Source organism: Nelumbo nucifera, chromosome 1 (genome assembly GCF_055504915.1).
Source record: "Nelumbo nucifera cultivar China Antique chromosome 1, China Antique-T2T, whole genome shotgun sequence".
Lineage (NCBI taxonomy): Eukaryota > Viridiplantae > Streptophyta > Magnoliopsida > Proteales > Nelumbonaceae > Nelumbo > Nelumbo nucifera.
Window position 1 is genome coordinate 126,455,243 of NC_142649.1, and position 22,079 is coordinate 126,477,321.

Here is a 22,079-nt window from a genome sequence, read left to right on the forward strand (position 1 = left end):
AGCGTCGAGATGGAACTGAGTCATCCTTTATTATCATGTATACAAATGGATCAACACTTACTCTTGAATGGACTCTACTAAGAAATCATTGCAATTACTGTATACCCTTTAACCTATTCATTTGGGTAGTCGAAAATTAAAGCTCCAAAAATAATCTACAAATAAAATTATCAAATGTTAGAAAGTTTAGGAAATGATATCATCTTACTATTTCAAGTTTTTTTTTTTTTTTTTTTTTTTTTTTTTTTTTTTTTTTTCTGTTGAACTCTAATTTTCTGCAAGACAATTACAACATTAGTTCTTTCAACTCTTCAGAATCACAAGGATGATTTTTTTTTTATAACAAAAACAGATTTAATCAAATTTCGTAATACAGAAATCAAATTATATGATTAATGGCAAAATCTATGTATAGTAACTGTGCAATGAAACCAAAAAATTGATCTAGTGAAGGTCACATACGACATGTACATTGTGAAATGTGAATCAATGATAAGTAAATAAACCATGTGCTTTTATTGTTTAGTTCTAATATAAAAAATTAACGCATTTGTCCAAAAGGTTAAACCGTTAATCCTCACCAAATAGGAATTTTGGATTATTTTTCTAAAGAGCATGAGGTTAAGTATTGGATATAGATCTAATTAGTAGAATCTATTGGTAAGAAAAAAAAAATCTCAATAAAGGAGGATTTAATGAGACATAATGGGAGTTAATAACTTAAACATAACTTAATGAGAGAGAATTGAATGAGGTGAAAAGTAGTAGTGCAAATTACATTTCCTTCCCTCACAATTTAAAAAGGGATCAAATTAAAAAATGGGGTATTTTAGTCAAGCAAAATCTCTACACTCTCTATCTTAAATATAATATTTTATGATAGACAATTGAATGAGGTGAAAAATAGTATTTCAAATTATATTTTTGCCCTCACAATTAGAAAGGGACCAAATTCAAAAATAAGCATATTTTAGTTAAACAAAACACCCACAATCTCATTAGTACTTTTAACAGTATTATTATTATTACTATTACTATTATTATTATTATTATTATTATTTTCAAATAATCAAATTGAAAAATTATAAAAAATATGAGTATTGATAATGACACACTCAATGCTCAATTTTTGAGTATCAAGCATATCCATACTTTGAACAATGGATGCATTGAAAACACAAATACAAAACAATTATTGTTTCAACTTTTAAGTAGTGTTTTCAACTTGTCGTTGACCCAACTAGTTGAACCATTCGAATCATCACCCGATAAAGATTCAGGGTCCAGTTTGCACAAAAGCCGCTATTTGGTCAAAAATTGTCTAACATGGGTGATTGCACCATTGACCCATTTAACCCAGTCACCAAGTCATGGGTTGCATACTCAACATATGTGCAAATTTTTGGAGGTCATAACTTTGTGTTTAGATGTTCGATTGGAGTGACCTTTTTTTTTTTTTATTTTGGCTAACCTTTTGAGATCTACATGTCCCAAGGTGCCTTGCCCCACTATTTTCACAAAAAATTTTAACATATTTTACAAATAAAAAAAATAAAAATTGAATTAAAAATATAAATTAAACATAAAATAATAATTATATATACAAACATTAGATCTAAAAAATAATTATACATTTGTATTGCTAAAATACATTTTTATAAATACCTACATACACATATATGCTGACAAGGCATGGCTTGACCTGTTTGACCAAGATGATTGAACCAGTGACCTACGAGGCCCCGACGTGAAGGCAAAAATGATTCAACCTCCGGATAGGTTTTCAAAACATTAATTTTAAGCTGATTTTGACCTAAATAATCTCAAAATCAAAATACATACTATGATGGTGATGATGATATCAGTTTACTCAACAAAGCGTTATTCCAAATATATTAGTTCATCTACACAATTCTTGATTCATCAACCCCACTTGATCAAGGACCATATCCTCTAATAATTTTCAGATCATTCTTTTACTAATACTTCAACCCATGTCTTTTTTTGTCTTCTATCAAAAAAATAGGTCACCTCCAACGTGTAATACTAATATTGGAAGGCCTAATGTTGACGGGTTCCATTTGGCTGTATATGACCAAGGATTCTCTTGATTGCTTATTTGTCCATTTCCCTTATCAAGTCCAATTCCATAACGACACATGGATGCTAGAAAATCTCAAGAGTAAGGTGTGGCGCCGTGGCGAAGGGTTCGGTTTTCCCATCTTTCAGTACAAAGCCTCCACGTAGGGACTACTTCACTTTCGTTGGCATTTCGCATGCAGTGATATTCCACGATTTCTTTCTTTTTCTTGAAATTTTGTTTTTAAGGGGGACCACTAAGGTGACATCTACATCATCACAAACACACAAATCTCACCATTCAAATACGGCTACAAATGCTATACACTTATCTGAATTCTAATTTGAATACTATCTTAAGGTCTAAGTTAATTCAATATATTTATAACTGGATTGAATATTGATCCACTGCTATTTAACCTTTAAATATATGTACTTATATCTACATAGAATTTATATTATATTCTGTTGGATTTTAATCTCATAAGAGATTAAATTCAATGGGTTTGATTGGTCAATTACATGAGAAATTGCACCTACAGATTTGATTGAAAAATTAGCTTTTTTCTTACAAAACCCAGTTTTGAACTTGTCCCACATTAATTATAAGCTTTGTTTTCAGTATTTTAATAGGAGCTGATTTACACTCCTTAGAAATAGTAGAGGAGAGTATGGGGGTTTGATATTGCGCAATGCGTGCGTGCGTGTGTGCGGCGCAATGAGGCGCTTTAGAGGTGCACTTTGCGCGCACCAGCGTGGCTCGCAAAGGGCGGCTTTGGTTTTGTTTCGATGCTGATCGTTGATCACCGTTGATGAGATCAACGGTCACGATTCGATCGGGTGTGATCAAGAGGCACAATTCAAAGTTAACAGTCATTAACTGTTAACTACTTTTTAAACAATCACAATGTTTGAAATTGTAACTGTTCAAGGTGCCTTCTCTAAACTAGCACCTACATTTTCTTTATACCTCTTCATAAACTATTTAAGGAGCATGAATCAAACTTCAAAAATACACTTTCGAAATCCACTTTCTCTCTCTCTCTCTCAGTCCGGTCCACTACAGTCTCACAGAAGGTTTCTCCAGAGATTCTTCAACTTTGCTGGTTGCAGATTCTCGCCCAAGGCTCTATTATATCCTAGGAACGGATTTGCCTGTAACCCAACAGCAAACTCAGTGAAACTGAGTGGGGGCAAATAACGTTCTAAAGACAGTGTATTCAGACGCGCCTTAGAGCTTCTCCTCCAAAGTTACAGTGGCCCCATTTTCCAACAATTTTAGAACGTTATTCTGCAATAGAGGCGGAAGCAAGCATGACTTCGATCAAGATGATGAACCAAGATCTTGTTCGACTAGACCAGTTCGATGGAGCAAAATTCAGCCGATGGCAAGACAAGATGATCTTCTTTCTGACCACACTAAAACTATACTATCTGCTGGACCCGAATCTGCAATCACTTCCTGAACCCACTAACAAAGACTCAGAAAAACTAAAGAAAGAAAGAGCAAAACGAGAAGATGACTCACTTCTGTGCCGAGGACACATACTGAATGCCTTATCAGACCGGCTCTACAACTTCTACAAGGAACTTACATCTCCAAAAGAAATCTGGAAGGCCTTGGAATTCAAATACAAGGTGCAAGAAACAAGTACGAATAAGTATCTTCGTACTGGAGCAAGTTCATGAACTACAAGTGATAGTCAACAAAATTCGATCCCTTGACATCATTCTTCCTGAATCTTTCCAAGTGGGAGCAATCATTGCTAAACTTCCACCCTCTTGGAAGGATTACAGGAAGAAGGTTCTGCACAACGCTAAAGAACTTACCTTGGAGCAAATTCAGCAACACCTTCGTATTGAAGAAGAGTCTCAGATTAGAGACAGTAGGGATAAGACCCTGGCCGGTATGCTGAACTCTAAGGTCAATTGTGAAAAACGGATCAAAGAAGACTAACCCTGCATTACAAGTAAAGAAGAAGGATCGGAACTTCAAGAAGATCAACAATAAGAAAGGATCCTACTATGTTTGTGGAAAGAAGGGGCATTATGCCCGAGTCTACCGACATCAGAAAGGTGGAACCAAGTTTGCAAACATGGTAGAAAACAATCTAGTGGCCATGATTACTGAAGTCAACATGGCAGAATCATCTTCTAGATGGTGGTTTGATTCAGGTGCCACAGTCCATGTTTGCAAGGACAAGTCTTTGTTCAAGACATATGAAGAAGTGACTGATGGCCAAGAGGTATAGATGGGAAACCAAACATGTGCCAAAGTTGCTAGAAGAGGTAGCGTAGAGTTGAACTTCACCTCCGGAAAAACACTGACTCTCCTGAATGTTCTCCATGTTCCTAACATTAGAAGAACTTGGTCTCAGTAAATATTGTCTGTAAGAGGAAATTCAAAGTTGTCTTTGAATCCGACAAACTAATCCTATCCAAAAATGGGATGTTTGTTGGAAAGGGATATGGTTGTAATGGTATGTTCAAATTAAGTATTAATGAAGGAAAAGTTTCTGCTTATATTGTTGATTCTTTCTATTTATGACATGATAGATTAGAACACTTGAATTTTAAATCCATAAAGAACAGGAACAAACTTGGTATAATTGCTTATAGTAATGAATCAACTAAAAATGTGAGATATGTGTAAAATCTAAAATGGCTAAGAAACCTTTCCCTAGTGTTGAGAGAATTTCTCAACTTTTAGAGCTAATTCATTCTGACATTTGTGAACTCAATAGTGTATTAACTAGAGGAGGTAAGAGATACTTCATAACATTTATAGATGACTTTTCTAGGTACACCTATGTCTACTTTATGAGAACTAAGGATGAGAAGCCTTTGACATGTTTAAACTGTATAAGATTGAAGTTGAAAATCAATTAGAAAAGAAAATTAAAATCCTTAGAAGTGATAGGGGTGTTGAATACTTTAAAAATGAGTTTAATTCTTTTTGTGAAGAATTTGGAATAATACATCAGTATTCTGCTCCTTATACCACTCAACAGAATGGCCTGACCGAAAGGAAAAATAGAACACTTACAGAAATGATAAACTGCATGTTGTTAAAAGTTAATGCACCCTTAAACCTATGGGGGGAAACACTCCTAACAGCCTATCATTTACATAATAAAATTGTTTCTAGAGTTAATAACAAATAACCATATGAATTATGGACAGGAAGAAAGCCTAATTTAGCATATCTAAAAGTGTGGGGGTGTTTAGCATATTATAGAATTCTAGATCCTAAAAGAACCAAGTTAGGACTCAGAGATAAGAGAAGTATGTTTGTTGGATATGCAGAACATAGCAAGGCCTATAGGCTTCTAGACTTAGAGTCCAACATAATAATTGAAATTAGATATATTGAATTCTTTGAAAATAAAATGTGTTCTGAATCTATAGAAAATGACAGAGAACTTGAAAGAGAAACTCAAATCTCAATACCTGTTGATAATAATGAGAGTAGAAGAAGAAATGACACAATTGTAACACCTACAATAGGACCTAGAAGAAGTCAAAGACAAAGAATAGAGAAACACTTAGGTTCAGATTTTATCTCTACTCAGTCAATTGTATTATTGGTTGAGGCTGATAGAGGGAAGATTTTAAATAAGATACCTATTGTCCTAAACATTGAAAATGATAAAAAAACCTACAGTGAGGCCATGATCTCTAGAAATGCTGCCTTTTGGAAGAAAGCTATAAATGATGAAATGGATTCAATAATGTCAAATAACACATGGGTACTAGTAAACCTGCCTCTAGGATCAAACCTGCCTTAGTGGCTGCTGGAAAAGAGGCTGAATGGATTAGGAGTTTATTATTGGATATAAAACTTTGGCCTAGTCCTATGCCTCCAATTTCCATATACTATGATAGTGAGACAACTCTGTCAAGAGCCTACAGTGGTACCTACAATGGTAAGTCCAGACATATAAGTCTGAGACATGAATTTGTTAGGCAACTGATTCAAGATGGAGTCATCATTATAACCTATGTGAGGTCAAGTAAAAACTTGGCTGATCCTCTTACCAAGGGATTAGCCAGAGAATTGGTAAGAATGACAACCAAAGAGATGAGATTAAAACCCTTTACTTAGTCACCTGTAATGGTAACCCAGCCTGAACTGAAAAACTATCAGTATTGGGTTTAATGAGTAACAACAAGTTACAACAATGTGACTGTTAGCACTGACATTGAGAAATTTCCCATCACAACATAAGTAGTATTGTCCGTTATGATGAGAGGTTGAGTTAAACTCTTAATAAAGTTCTGAAATGTATCAAATAACGGAACACATAGTGGAGTTTCACCTATGTGAATATAGAAGTGGTGCCGCTTCTCATGAAAGTTTGGGTTTGTTCTTTGGATTGTTAATGAAACCAGGAAAGAAGCACATGGCCATAACAATGCTGAGCAAAACTTGAAACTCTTGTAGAGACTGGACATTATTGTGTGTATGGGTGTCTCTGGTCTGTCTTGAGAGTAATTGGTTTAAGGTCTTACCACCAATAACTTTGACAAGGTTCTGGGATATCTATACTAACAAAAGATTTAATTTGATAAACACATTTTGTATGCATAATTGTGTCATAATAGTTTGGATTGAAAGAGAACTATGTAATTGATCAATCAATGTGGGGGATTGTTGGATTTTAATCTCATAAGAGATTAAATCCAATGGGTTTGATTGGTCAATTACATGAGAAATTGCACCTACAGACTTGATTGAAAAATGATCTTTTCTCTTACAAAACCCAATTTTGAACTTGTCCCACATTGGAAAAATTATAAGCTTTGTTTTCAGTATTTTAATAGGAGCTGATTTACACTCCTTAGAAATAGAAGAGGAGAGTATGCGGGTTTGATACCGCAAAATGTGTGCGCGTGTGTGTGCGGCGCAATGAGGCGCTTTAGAGGTGCACTTTGCTCGCACTTCGCGCGCATCTGCGTGGCTCGTGAAGGGCGGCTTTGGTTTTGTTGCGATGCTGACCGTTGATCACCGTTGATGAGATCAACGGTCACGATTCGCTTGGGTGTGATCAAGAGGCACAATTCAAACTTTTTAAACAGTCACAATGTTTGAAATTGTGACAGTTGAAGGTGCCTTCTCTAAACCAGCACCTACATTTTCTTTATACCTCTTACCTTTTTATAAACTATTTAAGGAGCATGAATCAGACTTCAAAAATACATTTTCGAAATCCACTCTCTTTTTCTCAGTCCGGTCCGCTACAGTCTCATAGAAGGTTTCTCTGGAGATTCTTCAACTTTGCTAGTTGTAGATTCTCACCCAAAGCTCTATTGTATCATGGGAACGAATTTGCTTGTAACCCAACAACAAATTTAGTGAAACTAAGTAGGGGCAAATAACGTTATAAAGACAGTGTCTTCAGACACGCCTCAGAGCTTCTCCTCCAAAGTTACAGTGACCCCATTTTCCACCTAACAGTCCATTTTGTCTGATCTGTCTTCTGCTTGTACCCTGATACCCTCCTTTGGTTAAAAACCAAATGGAATTAAAATTAAATTCATCAGACGGCCAACCTTGGTCCATCAAAGGACGAAATGTTATATCATATACCATTTATATGTTAGGCTCCACAACTAATCAACTGGGTGCACCAACTACCAGGCATTGCATTTACTATTTAGTGAAGCCAAAATTTTGTTAAAAGCATATTTGACTGATTCAGTGTGGAACAGAACAGCATCAAAAGCAAAAGTAAAAGCTATTCCATTATCCCAAATGGGATTGAATTATTAATCATTGAGTCCAGCTGCAACATATATTCCAAAACCAGAACCCAAAAGGGGAGATAACAAAAGAATTCCTTTTCAGGCTCTGTTTTTCTTTTTCTAATTCGATATGTATGCAGTTTAGTTTAATCAACACATTTAATTGATTATACTTTGACCTTATGGAATGCAAGGGTTTGATGGGACGGGGTCGGACCGTCAGGAACTCAGGATGGCCGGCTCATTGTTATGTTATGCTCCCTAGTGGGGTTAATGACCGGGTCAGGTTGTAGCTTTGGCCTTTGTCTTGTTTGAGAGGGCTTTTGTGTTGATTGAACTGTTTCAAAGAGGCTCTACCTAGAAGTCTTATTTTTGGGCTATTAGTTTTCAGTTTTATTTTATTTTATTTTTTATTTTTAATCACGAATTCACGGCATTTTGGGGTCCCCCAGCTTAGCTCATTTAACGCTAGACGCCGCTGTGTGAAAGCACCCCCAAACGGGCAATAGATTGATTGAGGATTGAGGGGCGAGGAACGACAAACTGAGGAACATCTTAAGACTGTAAAGAACGACTGATTGAACAACTTAAGCTAAGCTAATGAAGGTTCATCAGTGGGCCGTCAATCATCTATCTGACAAGCCCATTACTTGGTGAATGCAGATATGGACAAAACAGCAGACGGATACTGGTCCACTGTGGTGTAGTAATGTAGTTTAAACAAAGCCCATTACTTGGTGATGCAGAAGTGGACAAGTCTCTAATCTCTTATTGTTAAGTGGACGTCACTAACACCAATTTACTTTGTGAGGGAGAGAGACACAGACAGAATTGCTTGTTGTGTCATTGTGTGTGACTCGCACTCAAAAGGTAAGGTAACTTACGATTGTATCAGAAGCAGTGATGATTGATGAAGCCCGCCCGAGTCCCTTCATTGATTCCAATTCAATGGTTGCTGTAGTGGCAGCATGCCAGCATCTGACGAGAGAAATATGATTACTGAATAGCATATTAGCATTCTCCGGGCCCCAATGAAAAATAAAATAAAAACGGAAGATGGTACTACTACTAGTAGATAAAACAAATTAAGAGAGAAAAGAAAAAAGAGAATTGAAAAGACAGAAGACAAATGGATCACGAATTCACACGACCACATGTCGCGACAAAACCATTGGTCCATTTTCATTCATCCATCTCTCTCTCTCCAACTCTATAACCCATTCTTCTCTTCTCAATCCACCACGTCACTCAATCAATCACAGTGAGTCATGACTCACCTCACCTGATTCTTCCCGGGCCTCTCGGCTCTCTCCTATGCGCGAGCGCGTCTCATCGTCTTTCTCTCTCAGAGAGTCAGAGTCGAATCCACATCCACCACCTGAAAATGGCCATCTTCGACGACCTACCGGACGCCATACTATCCATCATCTTCACCCTGGTGGTCGACACTCGGACTCGCAACGCCATGTCTCTGGTTTGTGGGAAATGGCTTGTGCTGGAGCGCTCCACCCGCACCTCCATCACCCTCCGTGGCAACGTCCGCCACCTCTTTGACATCCCCACCTGCTTCAGGGCCGTCACCCAACTCGACCTCTCCCTGCTTTCTCCATGGGGCCAATCCATCTTTGACTCATCTCCTCACCCCATCTCCCTCGCCCATTACCTCCGCCGGGCCTTCCCTAATGTCATCTCCCTCACTCTCTACGCCCGCACCCCTTCCATCCTTCGCCTCCTTGCCCCTCAATGGCCCTCTCTCCGACACGTCAAGCTCGTTCGCTGGCATCCGCGCTCCGCTAACATTCCACCCGGATCAGATTTCCTTCATTTGTTCCACCACTGTCCTTCTCTCTCCTCTCTCGATCTCTCCCACTTCTACTGCTGGACCGATGACCTCCCTCCCGCCCTTCAGGCCCACCCTCTCGTCGCCGCTTCCCTCTCCCGCCTCAACCTCCTCATCCTCTCCTCCGACGGTTTCAAGTCCCACCAACTTCTCGCCATCACCTCCGCCTGCCCCAACCTCACCCACCTTCTCGCCACCTGTGTCTTCCACCCAAGGTTCAATGATTTCGTCGGGGACAAAACCTTGATCGCTGTTGCTTTACACTGCCCCCGCCTCTCTCTCCTTCACCTCGCTGATCCGTCCTCTCTCTCCACTGCACGTGGCGATCCGGACCATGATGGGTTCACCTCCGACGACGCGATGATCAACCGAACAGCTCTTGAGAACCTATTTTCTGCCCTTCCCTTGCTCGAAGAATTGACCCTTGACATTTGCCACAATGTCATGGACACTGGTCCGGCATTGGAGGTACTGAATTCGAAGTGCCCGGGGCTGAAATCACTGAAGTTGGGACAGTTCCATGGTATCTGCAAGGCTATTGATTCACAACTAGACGGCATTGCACTCTGCAGGTTGCTGGAGTCTCTGTCCATCAAGAACACCGGTGACCTGACTGATTCTGGCTTGATAGCAATATCCCGTGGCTGTCAAAGGCTAGCCAGGTTTGAGGTTCAAGGATGCAAGAGCATCACAGAGACCGGGGTGAGGACATTTGCTTGCTTGCTCCGGCAGACGCTGGTGGATGTAAGTATCTCCTGCTGCAAGAACCTTGACGCTACCTCATCACTGCGAGCTCTGGAACCTATCCGGGACAGGATCCAACGACTGCATATTGATTGTGTCTGGGACAGCCTCCACCAGTCTGAGATCACTGGCGACGGGGCCATCTGCCAACATGGTTTTGAACCCAACGAATCCAGGGAGGATGCCAGCACATCGGATCGGCCTGCTGAATTCATGATCTTCCTGGGTGATGATGGTAGCAAGAAGAAAAGATGCAAATATTCCGGTGAAGTGGATTACTCTCGTGTTCAAATCAAAGGCATTAATTGCAGCAGGTTCTGGAGGAAAACTTGGGACCGGCTGCGATATCTCTCCCTCTGGATTGCCGTTGGCGAGCTGCTGAACCCTTTAGCTTCGTCTGGATTGGACAATTGCCCTGTTCTGGAGGAGATCAGGATTAGGGTGGAAGGCGACTGCAGGATGGGGCCAAAACCAACAGAACAACCATTTGGATTGAGCTCCCTTGCACGGTATCCCAGGCTTTCAAAGATGCAGCTAGACTGTGGAGATGCAATAGGTTATGCATTAACAGCTCCAACCGGACACATGGATCTGAGCTTGTGGGAGAGGGTTTACCTGATGGGAATTGAGAATCTGAAGTTAACTGAGCTCGACTACTGGCCACCACAGGACAGGGATGTTAACCAGAGGAGCCTCTCTCTCCCTGCTGCTGGCTTGCTTGCGCAATGTACCAGGTTAAGGAAGCTGTTTATCCATGGGACTGCTTACGAACACTTCATGATGTTTTTTCTGGGAATACCAAACCTTAGGGATGTGCAGCTGAGAGAAGACTACTATCCAGCACCAGAAAACGATATGAGCACAGAGATGAGGGTAGATTCGTGCAGCCGATTTGAGCAGGCACTGAATAAGCGCCAAATCGGTGATTGAGAAAGCTGGAAATTTTGCTTTGCTTTTGTTGTGCAAGGCAGTGTGTATAAAGATTGCCAAAAGGTTCTAGGCTTTGAAATAACTTTTCTTAGGAAGATAATTAACAATCCGGTGAACTGAAACCCTCATCCTCAAGTTACAGACAAGGGGGATAATTTCCAGTTATTACTTTGACATGTATTCAAGCTTGACATTTTCTCGGTTGATTGGCATTCAAGATTCAACATACTCTCGGAGAGATGGAGAAAATGGTGTGAAACTCTACGATGGTCAATTATTTGTTTTTGAAACAATATAAGGAAAACAGGCTAATTTACAACTTAAGCTCACAACAATGTCAACACCTCTACTCTCTTTTTCTATACAGTGCAAATTGAATCAGCAGAGTGTGTACTCGCAGTCGAGCAAGCGGGAGAGAATCTCCTCACAGCTTGGCCGTTCATCTGGTTCTGCCCAACAATCTGCAGTCAAGTTTCCACAGGCATGAGATTCTATACAATTGTTACAAAAGAAAAATCTGACATCAGAGTTCTAATCTAACAAAGACCTGCAATGAGCTTGCCAAGGGGACCTTCAGGAATTTCTAGCCGCGACCCTTCATTAGCAATTGCATGAACTACCTGAACGGTACAGATAAGCCAAGATTGAGGGATCCTGTATCCCATTCACAAACATCAGATACAAAATAAACCACGGAAAACTTACTTGGACTGCTGGTACACCTTCCCATGGTCTACTTAGAGTGCAGAGTTCCCACATTATCACCCCAAGACTGAAAACATCACATTTCTCTGTGAAGGGTTCATTGCGGATGAGTTCAGGAGCCATCCATTCTGGAGTTCCAGCAGATGCAGAATCTCTCATGGGACTCTCCGTCATTACTCGTGAAAGGCCAAAATCACATATCTTAACAGTCCAGTGCTTGTTCACTAGGCAATTAGCACTTTTCAGATCACGGTGGACTATTTTCATCCGGTGCATGCACATCAATCCTCTTCATTGTCAGCAGAGTAATGTCAGTTAACAATCACATTACATTGCCCAAGAAGGTCAGTGTGAGGTTAATCGACAACCAAAATAGAAGGCATGCAGCATCCTGATATAAAAGTAGTTCAGAAACATTTGGCCTTACATGAAGGTGCTTATAGAAAGAAAAATTATTATTTTCAAAAGCCTTAACCGAGATGGCAAGGGCGTCCTATTTGATATACAATATCATCACTAACAGGAGTAAGATGAACTTGTAAACCATAATAAGCTTGTGTTAAGGCTATGTTTTCCCTATGATATACAATATCTGCCAGAGAACAGAGACATCTTGGGTTCTTTGCGTATCAACCTTAATTGGATTCCTAGGGAAAAACTCTCTAGCTGATCAATTGGCAAAATCCGGTTCACACAGGGAAGATATGTATAGTGACAGAATCCTGCGTGTGTTTTCCTAAGTTGTTTTTCTTCTAGTTGTAAATTATCTCATGTAGTCCTCTTGCTTTTAATAAATCCAGTTACTCAAAAAAGAAAACAAATTTGTGTTAAAGCTGTTTCTCTTTGACCAAGCAGACAGACTAGTGCATGCGTGCAGCGAATGTAAAATCCCAATAACTATCACAGAATTGATAGAAAAGAAAGCTGCATCTAAAACACAGTTCACCCTAGTAAATTTCAGTGAGAAACAATAGCATTTCTCCAGCAAGAGAAGAAAACAGGCACCAACACTGTATCAACGCAATAATAAATGAACCTTTAACATTCTGGTCTGAACAATGCAAACGCTACAAACATGTTTTAGTTACACAGCCTCCCTCTACTTGTGGGAGAGCAAAAAAAGTGGAAGTGTTAGTCTTTTACCCAGGGGGCACGACTGATTAAAACCTATATTAAAACCCCATGTGGCTTGCTACAATTGCCATAACTGATAAAAGAGGTTACTTGCCATCCGGCTTACTAGCAATTTAGTAGTGTTGCACCATTGGATGGCTGTCTGAGTTTATTAGAACTTCTAAATCAATGTTCGCAACTTCACTCTAAACATCACTTTTTAGCCCTAGTTATTGACCACATGATAACTGGTGCGAAGTAGCGGGACAATGCATGATAAAAAAAAGGCCATAACCCAATGTTGGTCCCAGCTATCTAGGGTCTTGGGAGGGGTGGGGTATGTGTGAACCTATCCTTTTGACATTTTTTTTTTCACAAAGTGGCCACCCTCAGACTCAACTTGCGTTCCCACACGTCAGCTCCAGATAATACCATTAAACCGAGCAATTTTTTATATGAAAGTAAAATTTAATAAAATAGAAGACAAGTACACAGATAGAAAGGTGTTAAGTAAACACCTTGGTACAAGAAATTATAGATACATAATGGAACAGTATTTGGCATTTCTAATAGATCTAAAAAACTCTCACCAAATTCTGTTCTGGAAACATGAGCAAAATCCGGCAATACCAGCTCCCAATCTATAATCATTTTATATCAACCACCACTGTTTTCATTTTACCGAAAAAAAGCACCACTCTGTTGAGGGCCCGGGAATAGGATCTCATCACGGGTCGGTCCACGGGAAAAACCTCCTGTTTTCCCTTGTTCCTTCCTGCTCGTGAGGAACCTATCTTGGCACCTTAGGTGATTTGTCCAAGAGATCACCAACTCTCCTAACTCACTCTTGACTGAATAATTTGATATCTCATTCAATAATGGGGTCTCCTTAAATAGGAGATTACAAGAGTCCTAATCAAAGGGAATCTCCTTGCTGAATAGGGAGACTTCCAGTTTTATCTTGCTAAGGATAAGATAAGCTAATCCTAATCTGATAAGCTACTAACAAGATAAGATAAGCTAAGCTAATCCTAATCTGATAAGCTATTAATAAGATAAGATAAGAGATAAGAACAATAAGATAAGAACAAGCAAAATGAGCTAATCTAATCTAGATAAGGCTGCTGTTGCCGAACTGGGTAGGATGAGTATCACTGAATCCTTGTTGCTGCTGGCGGTGGGCCCGGGGCCTGTTGCTGTCGGCGGCGATGGTACGTCTTCCCGAGGAAGGCATCCATAACATTACTCCCCTCCTGGACTACGAGCTTGTCCTCAAGCTCGAAAGCGGGATATGTGGCTTGGAACTCTGCCAATGGGATCCATGTGGCTTCTGTTGGTGGTAGATCACACCATTCTACCAAGACTTCAAGGATTCCACGATTAAAACGAGAGCGGGTGACAGTTTTAGGCTGGGGGACCAGTTTGCCATCTTTCAAGGGTGGCAGGGAGGGAACTTGGTCCGGGGGAACACCCGTAAATGGTTTCAGCAAGGAGATGTGGAAGACATCATGAATTCGGCTAGTCTCTGGCAATTCCAGCTGGTAGACCACACTGCCAATCCGTCGCAGAACCTTGTAGGGCCCATAGTACTTGGGGGCCTGCTTCGGGGCAGCCTTGTGACGCAAGGAGCGCTGCCGGTAGGGCTGGAGCTTCAACCAAACAAATTGTCCTGGATCGAACGATAGTTCCCGGTGGTGCTTATCATAGTGGAGCTTCATGCGGAGCTGGGCCTGCTCTAAGCGAATGCGGACGTCGGTGAGGAGGGCGTCGCGGTCCTGTAAGGAGTGATCGATTGCGTCCAAGCGAGTAGATCCAGGCTCGTAGGACAGCAAGCGGGGAGGATCCTTGCCGTAAACGACGCGAAAGGGAGTCATGCCGAGGGAGGAATGGTAGGCTGTGTTGTAGCAGTACTCGGCCCAAGGAAGCCATTCCAACCACCGTCGAGGTTGATCGCCTACGAAACAGCGGAGATACATCTCGATAGTGCGGTTAACAACTTCCGTCTGACCGCCGGTTTGTGGCCGGTAAGCTGATGAGTAGGCCAGGGTGGTGCCGTGTAGTCGAAATAACTCTTTCCAGAAGGCACTAGTGAAGACCGGGTCTCTATCGCTGACGATGGATTCCGGCAACCCATGTAAGCGAAAGATATGTGTAAAGAAGGCGAGGGAAACCGAAGTGGCACTGTACGGGTGTGATAGAGGAATGAAGTGCGCGTATTTAGAGAAGCGGTCGACTACCACAAAGAGAACTGATTTGCCCCCTACCTTGGGAAGTCCCTCAATGAAGTCCATGGAGATGTTGGCCCAGATCTGCGATGGGATGGGAAGAGGCTGAAGGAGGCCTGTCGGGTGTAGGTTTTCCCATTTGTGCTGTTGGCATGTGGAGCAATTCTGGACAAAATCTCGAATAGAAGTCTTCATACCTCGCCAATGGAAATCAGTCCGGACGCGGTATAGTGTTTTTTGAATGCCCTCGTGGGTGGAGTTATGGATGCTGGTGATGATGGTGGGAATCAACGGGCAATCTGCTGGAAGATGGACTCGTCCCTTATACAGTACCAACCCGTCGTGAAGTGACCAATCGGGGTCGGCCGTGCCGGTCTGGATCTTCTGCAGTAAGAGCGACCATTCTAGGGACTGTGGTGCTGCCTTCTTAATGTCGTCAAACAGAGAGATCCGAGGTTGGGAAATGCTACATAGAACCATCACGTCTTCTTCTCGCCTAGACAAGGCATCAGCTGCGCGATTAGAGGATCCCGCCTTATATTCCACCTGGAAGTCAAACCCAAGCAGTTTGCTAACCCAATGCTGCTGAGGGGAAGTGGTGAGACGTTGCTCTAACAGGTATTTGAGGCTGTAATGATCAGTTTTGACGATGAACGACCGCCCCCACAAATACGGCCTCCAGTGCTGGATGGCTCGGGCAAGGCCCATTAGTTCGCGCTCATAGGCTGGAAGCTTCAGATGCCGATCAGCCAATCTGTGGCTGAAGAAAGCGATCGGGTGCCCTTGCTGCTGTAGTACGGCCCCGATACCCACTCCGGAAGCATCGCACTCGACTGTAAATTCGAGGGCGAAATTAGGTAATTGCAGGACAGGGGTTGAAGACAGTGCATTTCGCAGTGACAGAAAAGCTTCATCAGCTGCGTCGTCCCACCGGAAGGAGTTTCTCTTCAACAGGTTGGTTAATGGGGCTGCCAACACTCCATAGTTCTGTACAAATTTGCGGTAGTAACCCGTTAAACCGAGGAACCCGCGTAAGGCCTTGGCGGATTGAGGTTTGGGCCATTCTGTTATAGCCTGAATCTTGGAACTATCAACTGTTACACCCTGCCCATGGATGATGTGGCCGAGGTAAAGAACCTGTCGCTCCCCGAAGGAGCACTTGGACCGTTTCAGGAATAAGCTGTGTTGGCGTAGGAGTACGAAAACAGTCCTCAGATGGTGGACATGCTCTACCCATGATTTGCTGTAAACGAGGATATCAGCAAAGAAAACTAAAACAAATTTGCGCAGATGGGGCTGGAATACCTCGTTCATTAGTGACTGAAATGTAGATGGTGCATTGGAGAGTCCGAATGGCATGACTAAAAATTCGAAGTGGCCATGGTGGGTGCGAAAAGCAGTCTTCTTCACGTCACCGGGAGCCATGCGAACTTGGAAATATCCGGACCTGAGGTCCAACTTAGAGAAATACTGGGCACCATGCAACTCGTCCAGCAGTTCGTCAACAACAGGAATAGGGAACTTATCTTTGATCGTCCGATCATTGAGTTCTCTATAGTCAACACAGAACCTCCACGTTCCATCCTGCTTTGCCACCAACAGAACTGGTGAAGAGAAGGGGGAGTGACTTTTGCATATGATCCCTTGGTTCAGCATCGCTGTACATTGTTTTTCTATCTCATCCTTCTGTAAGTGAGGGTAGCGATAAGGCCTGACAACGACTGGTGCTGAACCCGCCACCAAAGGAATACGATGGTCGCAAGCTCGGGAAGGGGGAAGGCCCTTCGGTTCCTGGAACAGATCTGAAAACTCGGCGAGAAGTTTTTCCATGGCTGCCGGTTCTGTCTGGAGTGCATGAACCTGCGGTGTCTTTTCTTTAACCCTGCAACCATGCCATGAAACTTGCTTGCCATTCAGGTGGAAGGTCATGGTGAGTGCGCTGAAGTCCCACAAAATCAGGCCTAGGGTAATTAACCATTTGACCCCAAGAACAATATCAAACCCATCCAATGAGAGTACAAATAAATCAACAAGAATTAGTTCAGAATTGACCTGTACTGGGACGTCCTTACAAATCCCTGGATTGTGAACTTTTTCACCATTTGCGACGGCTACCTGTAGTCGCGGCCGGAGTTCCATTGGTAGTTTTAACTGCAGGGCTGCATGTTCACTTATGAAGTTGTGTGTGCTCCCTGAATCGACGAGAATGCGCACCGGCTGACTTGCGATCTGTGCCTGTAACTGCATGGTCTGAGAGGTTTTAATACCGGTGATCGCATGGAGAGAGATCTCTGGTTCGAATGTGACGGGTTCCCCTTCCTCCTCTTGCTCATCTATGAGAAGGCAAAAAAGCCTCTTCTTGCATCTATGTCCTGCCGAGTAGAGGTCATCACAGTTGAAACATTGACCTCTCGCTCGGCGCTCTGCCATTTCTGCCCTGGTCAAGCGCTTGATGGGAGGAGTGACCATGTTACTGCCTGTACTTGTCACTGCTCTAGAGGTGGTGGTCGTGGAAGGCTTCATTTCCCGGCTGGTAGCAGAAGAGGGGGTCGTTGCTGCTGGTCTTGGGGGCACCCACGAGTTCGGTGGACGACCCACATTAAAAATTCCGCGGCTGAGCTGCAGCTTGCGCTCAAATGCGCGGGCTAAGTTCATGGCTGTGACCAAATTTAGGGGATTCTGCATCTCGACATCCACTCGCAGGGGTTCTGCTAACCCTGCTGTGAACATATCGACTTGCTGGTCTGGTCGCACGGAGGATGCCCTCACGAGGAGGGTTTGGAACTGTTGCTGGTATTCAGCAACTGTTCCGGTCTGTTTAAGGTTAATTAGCTCGCCCAGTGGGTTGCTGGTCAATGGGGGTCCGAACCGAAGAAGGCAATAGGATTTAAACTGGGGCCAACTGAGCCCGGGTTCTTCTTGCTCTAACCGATAAAACCAAAGCTGTGCTTCTTCTGTTAAATGAAAGGCGGCTAGGCTTACCTTGTCCTGGTCATTTGTCCGTTGATTCCGGAAGAACTGCTCGCAGCGATACAGCTAGCCTAGGGGGTCTCCGTTGCCGTTCTACGATGGGAACTCCAGCCTGCTGTACTTGGGGATGATGGTTGCTCCATGGCCGACGGACTGCTGTTCGCCGGAAGACTCTAGCAGATCTGGCTGGCGGTCGTTAGCTGCTGTCCCTCCGTCAGAGTTCCTTTCCCTGCTGGAAAGAAACATCTCCATTAGTCGTTGCAATTCTCGCACTTCACCTTTGATCTCACGAACTTCGGAGCTGGTCTCCACGAGTTGGTGCTCGAGGTCGTGGACCTTGGAAGGTAGCTGCTCCAGATCTCCCATGACGCCTTGCTCTGATACCAAGTTGTTGAGGGCCCGGGAATAGGATCTCGTCATGGGTCGGTCCACGGGGAAAACCTCCTGTTTTCCCTTGTTCCTTCTTGCTCGTGAGGAACCTATCTTGGCACCTTCGGTGATTTGTCCAAGAGATCACCAACTCTCCTAACTCACTCTTGACTGAATAATTTGATATCTCATTCAATAATGGGGTCTCCTTAAATAGGAGATTACAAGAGTCCTAATCAAAGGGAGTCTCCTTGCTGAATAGGGAGACTTCCAGTTTTATCTTGCTAAGGATAAGATAAGCTAATCCTAATCTGATAAGCTACTAACAAGATAAGATAAGCTAAGCTAATCCTAATCTGATAAGCTATTAACAAGATAAGATAAGAGATAAGAACAATAAGATAAGAACAAGCAAAATGAGCTAATCTAATCTAGATAAGGCTGCTGTTGCCGAACTGGGTAGGATGAGTATCACTGAATCCTTGCTGCTGCTGGCGGTGGGCCCGGGGCCTGTTGCTGCCGGCGGCGATGGTACGTCTTCCCGAGGAGGGCGTCCATAACACACTCTTTCCATCCTCCAATTCTTATCTTCAAATAATCTTCTATTTTGTTCCTTCCCAATTCTCCAGCAGACTGCAAAGGGAATAATGGTAGCCCAGTGCACGAGGCTCTTGCCAATGCGGGGATCTGGGGAGGGACAGATGAACACAGCCTTACTCCTGCACATACAGAGAGGTTGTTTCAAGATTTGAACCCTGGTCGTCCAGCTGTTGCGCCAAGGCCCACCCTCAAAATCATTTTGGCTTTCTTGCTTACTTGCAGCATCAGCCAACTAGAGAATACCTCTTGGTTGGAAACACTTTAATCCAAAAAGAGAAGAAAAGAAATACCAAATAAAATCAGCCAACCTTACACAAAATGAAATGACTCGCGTTCTCATCACCAAAGCACATATAGCACAAGTATGCTGAAACCTCTACTATTCAAGTGATCAGCAGTCAAAATGCTATCTACTGACACTAAGCAAATGATTCCACCCTCGGAGGAAAAGGTTACCTCAAATGCTATTCCACTCATTATCATATATGCCCATAAAAAATATTGATTACAAAGACTAATATGTATGCCCTTAATAAGGCGGCTACTGTTTGGATGCTTTCAAACCTGATAGAAGAATCTGGACTCTAACCTCGAATGGTTCCTTCACTTGTGCTTCTTTTTTCAAATCCCTTTGCTCTTCTTCCTCATCTGGGGTTTTCCATGTCAAAGAGTTTTGGTCAAGGCCCTAAACTCCTAAAATTGCTATCTTCTGTTGGGAAACTTATTATGGTAAGATCAATACCTTGGATAACCTACAAAAGAAGAGACCTTATTTGTGTTTATCCCCAAACTAGTGTATTTTGTGTAAAGAGTGAGGACTGTCACCACTTGCTGATATCTTGTGCTTTTCCTGCTAATATTTGGAATTGGGTTTTCATGATGTTTGGGTGCAGGTGGAACTTGCCCTCCGAAGTAAGTCTGCTTTTTGATCCGACTACCTTCCGGTGGTCAACAAAGAGAGGGAAACTAATGTGGAAGTACGTAAGGGCAGCTATTTTGTGGATCATTTGAGAGGAGAGGAATGCCAGAATTTTCCAAGAAAAGGAAAGAAGTTTAGCCGAAGTAAAGGAGTGCATCTTGACAAGAACAATTTTTTGGTTGAAAACTTCACATCTTTTTATGAATTATTCCTTTGATGATCTTTGGAAAAGCTGGGCAGAGGTTGCCTCCACAACTTTTAAAAAGACTAGTGTAAAAGCTGAATGGAAACCTCCTCCGGAAGGAATGGTTAAACTGAACTTTGACGGGAGTAGTCAAGGTAATCCAGGGCCTTCAGGCATAGGAGGTGTTTGAGAGATAATGATAGTAACATCTTAAGGGCTGAGATATTGGCTGCAGTACAAGGAATACAGGCTGCAAACCAACTTGAAGTGGAGCACTTGATAGTTGAGGGGGACTTAAGGTGGTAGTAGGTTGGCTGTCAGATCCGGATACGGTTTTCTGGGGTTACAGGGATCTTCTCAAGAAAGTTAAGTGGCTGACAAGAAACATGACTGTAACTTTCAGTTGGTTAGCAGATCAGCAAATGCTATGGCTGATTTGTTGGCTAAACAAGGAGCTTCAAGGAGTGATTTGTTCTGGGCTACTTTATAAGTGTATTTCTATTAAGAGTATGTTTATATTCTCTTTCCTAAGGGGAGGTAACATCTCGTGCCTCCTCCTAGGGTGTTTGTACACCTGTTCTACCTTATTAAAAAATTATCTTTCATTTATAAAAAAAAGGCGGCTATTGTTCATAACATAAAAACAGCTCCAAAAAACAACATAAACTACTAGGCCTTGGGCCCAATAACACTAACTAATGATTATAAACAAGAAAATCATAAGAAACTGCTGAATCTCAATATAGATGACTGAGAAAATTCAGACTCCACCTATTTCTTCCACATGGGGGGAATCCTGTGGCTGATCCAAACCATTCATCAGATAGGGAATCCACTTGGATTGGCAACATGCTCAATTACAGTCAGTAACAATCATTTGCACCTCTTATTGGCAGTTTTTACTACTAATACTAGCCATTCAAAATTTTAATTCGTTAATATACAACCTTCCTACAAAAGAATTATTTTGCAGTTTGCACACAAACAAACTTTTTGAACAAAATTTTTCCATGAATTGGGAGTAAATAGAGAAATTCAGACTCCTTTCAATGGTAACCAGATGCTCTAATGGATCAATACTGTTCTCTGTTATCCTTTAGTTCTCTTCATTTTCATAGGTAAGTTCTACCATTTCCATGCAGTAAGCCAGTATAGCAACAGTACCCATAAACCTTACCACAGTTACAACTGGAGTTTACAGACTATATATAAGAAATTCAAGTACTGAAAAATAAATTTCAAACAGAAAGCAATTGGCATTGTATATGTATGCTAAGAAGAAATGATATAAACTCCAATATTCAATACGTAAGATGGTTTCAGGTTGAACCAACCTGCATATATCACGCAGCATTTTTAGTCTCCTGCGCCAAGTGAGTTTCTTTTTCTGTCCACTTGCATGGATCAAATAATACAAGGATCCCAACTCCATGTATTCAGTTACCATTGACAGGTGAGGAGGTTTGGTGCATGCACCAAGGAACAATATAACTGCAAGACGAAAATGATAGATCACCTTATGAACAAAGGAGGAAAACTCCAGTAGAAAACATCACTGGCACAATTATCTTTCATGTTGACTTGCTGACCAATTATACAGAACAATAAAAGAAAAATAGATCAAATAAGCCAATGCATTAAAGAATCATATGCACA

The 22,079-nt window shown here is 42.0% G+C and overlaps 1 pseudogene across 1 annotated transcript; it reads left to right on the forward strand.

Annotated features, from left to right (window-relative positions):
- The first annotated feature begins 9,208 nt into the window (after positions 1-9,208).
- Positions 9,209-11,566, forward strand: LOC104613128 (F-box protein MAX2 homolog A pseudogene; annotated as a pseudogene). Its single transcript, XR_016080110.1, has one exon. The product of XR_016080110.1 is annotated as an F-box protein MAX2 homolog A pseudogene (transcript).
- The last annotated feature ends 10,513 nt before the right edge of the window (positions 11,567-22,079 follow it).